The sequence below is a fragment of the Ictidomys tridecemlineatus genome, chromosome X, assembly GCF_052094955.1.
Source record: "Ictidomys tridecemlineatus isolate mIctTri1 chromosome X, mIctTri1.hap1, whole genome shotgun sequence".
Taxonomy (NCBI): Eukaryota; Metazoa; Chordata; class Mammalia; order Rodentia; family Sciuridae; genus Ictidomys; species Ictidomys tridecemlineatus.
The window spans coordinates 69,288,141-69,290,916 of record NC_135493.1 but is presented as its reverse complement, the minus strand read 5'-3'; the positions used below and the strand labels follow the sequence as shown (position 1 = coordinate 69,290,916).

The 2,776-nt window shown below is 34.6% G+C and overlaps 1 pseudogene; it reads left to right on the top strand.

Annotated features, from left to right (window-relative positions):
• Positions 1-596: 596 nt before the first annotated feature.
• LOC101973661 (signal recognition particle 14 kDa protein pseudogene) lies at positions 597-918 on the top strand (annotated as a pseudogene).
• Positions 919-2,776: the final 1,858 nt, after the last annotated feature.

Here is a 2,776-nt window from a genome sequence, read left to right as displayed (position 1 = left end):
TTCACAATCCTTCTGTTTTAGCCATTGGAGTTGCTGGGATTACAGGCATACTCTACCATGCCCAGTGAGTTTATCATTCTTAAACTTTACCTCCCATGAAGCCCATAGGGATGGACACAACTCAACCAAATCCTTTGTCACTTTGTTACAAGAATGCATTTACTTCAATTTCCATATTCCTCATTTCCTTCTGAGGCATCTGTTACATTGAAATTAAGTTTCCAACATGTGATTTTGAGGAAGCTCATTCAAACAATAGCATGGCCCAATTTTTAAAATAAACAAATGACTTAAATAGATGTTTATTTTTAAATTTTATTTATTTATTTATTTTATAGTTGAATGCATTCAACACATTGTACACAAATGGAGTATAACTTCCTGTTCCTCTGGCTGTACATGGTGCAGAGTCACTCCAGTAGTGTCATCAAACACGTATATAGGATAAGAATGTCTGTGTCATTCTACCGTACTTCCCATCCCCACAATCCCACCCCTTCCCTCACTCCCTTCTACATTTCTTCAAATAAAATATAAAATGTCAGGCTCCAACTTTTGGGGGCTTATGTTGACCAGGAAGGTCCAGCAACACTGTGATGGTACTCCTGGAAAGCAAGCAGTTCCTAAAGGAGCTGACCAGGCTCTCCCAGAAATGTTGGTTGTTGAGCAGCGTGTACATCACCTTGAAGAAGTATGATGGTCGCACCAAGGAAGGGTTCTGTGGAGGGCGTTGAGCCCTCAGACAACAAGTGTCTGTTGAGAGCAATGGATGGGAAAAAGAAGATCATCACAATGGTGAGCTCCAAAGAAGTGAACACGTTTCAGATGGCTTATTCAAACCTATTAAGAGCTAACATGGATGGGCTGAAGAAGAGACAAAAAAAGAGCAAAAGTAAGAAGAGCAAAGCAGCACAGTGAGGCACTGAGTCCCCTGCTTTTACCAAACCACTGAATCACTATATTTCCATTTTTTCTTATAGTTTTGTTTATTAATCTAGGTTACTAGTTCCCTCATTAACTATTTTCATGTAATATCAGGGTCATTTTGGAGAGAAGAACGATTGCAGTGTTTACAAGGTAATTGTGGTAAGAAACTAATTTATTTCAGATCTGTGATGCATGGTTATACATTCCTAAATTAATTTTTAAAGTCTCAGTAGTCATCCCTGTGAAGAGCAATGTATCATTAAACACCTGTTTATCAGCAATATATATATATATATAGTCAATTAAGCACATATAAATATACTCAATATCATTGATCATTAGGGAACTGCAAACCCAAACCACAAGAGGATATTTCTTCACAACTACAAGGATGATTATAACCCAAAAAGAAAGGAGCATTGGCGAGGATGTGAAAAATTTGGAACATATTTGTGCATTATTGTTGGGATTATTTGGAAGATGATGTGATAGTTCCTAAAAAAAATAAAAATAAAATTATTATATGATCTGATAAATTTGTTTCTATTTTCAAAATAATTGAAAAGACTATACACACATGGTCATAGAAACATTATTCATAATAGCCAAAGGCAGAAGCAAATTCAAGTGTCCATCAGTGGGATGAATGAACAAACAAAATATAATATATATATAGGAAGGGATATTATTCAGCCTTAAAAGAGGAATTAAATTCTGACACATGCTACAACATGAATGAATCTTGAGCACCTTATGCTACATGAAATAGGCAGTCACAAAAAGACAAATACTGGATAAGGATGTAGATCAGCTGTAGAATATTTGCTTATTATGTGTGAGGCCCTGGCTTCTATCCCCAGCACTGCAAAAAAACTTTTTAAAGGAAAATACTGTATTATTGCATTTATATGAGGTACCTGGAGTAGTTAAATCCATTGAGAAAGAAATAATAATGGTCTCTAGGGACTGGGAAAAGGGAAAAATGGGGAGTTATTTCATGAGTATAAAGTTTTAGTTTTACAAGATGAAAACATTTCTGGAGTTGGGCTGCACACTAATTTGAATATCCTTAACACTTCTGAACTGTATACTAAAAGCTATTAAGATAGTATACTTTATGCATAGTTTGCCACAAGTGAAATAAAGAACAGAGTGTGGGTGGTACACACTTTTGTAATCCCAGCAACTCAAGAGGCTCAGACAGGAAGATTGCAAGTTTGAGGCCAGCCTGAGCAACATAGTAAGACCTCATCTCAAAAAACATATAAATAAAAAGAATAAATATTAAAACCTTAAAAGGAATGGAAAGTAAGTTATGGCAATATTATGGAGAAATTCTATCCCTGACAGACATAGTGGTGCACATCTATAATCCCAGGAACTTGGGAGACTGAGGCAAGAGGATCACAAGTTCAAGGCTAGTCTTGACAAATTAGTGAGACCCTGTTTCAAAATAAAAAAAAATAAAAAATAAATGGGAATGTAAATCAGTAGTACAATGCCCCTGGGTTCAATCACACACACATAAATAAGTATATATATATATATATATATGAAGAAATATATGACAAAATACATTGTCGATGAGAACATAAAATATTACAGCTGCTATAGAAAATAGTTTAAGAGTTTCTCAAAATTTAACATAGATTATTATCATATAATATAGCAACCCTACTTCATGGTATGTACCCCAAAGAATTATAAAAACAAACCCAAACACATGTTTGCATAGTAATTCTCCATGCAGAATTATTCACAATAGACAAGATGTGTAAGCAACTCCAGTGTCCATTAAAAGATGAATGGATAAAGAAAATATAGTTTATATTGTATATATAATGGAATA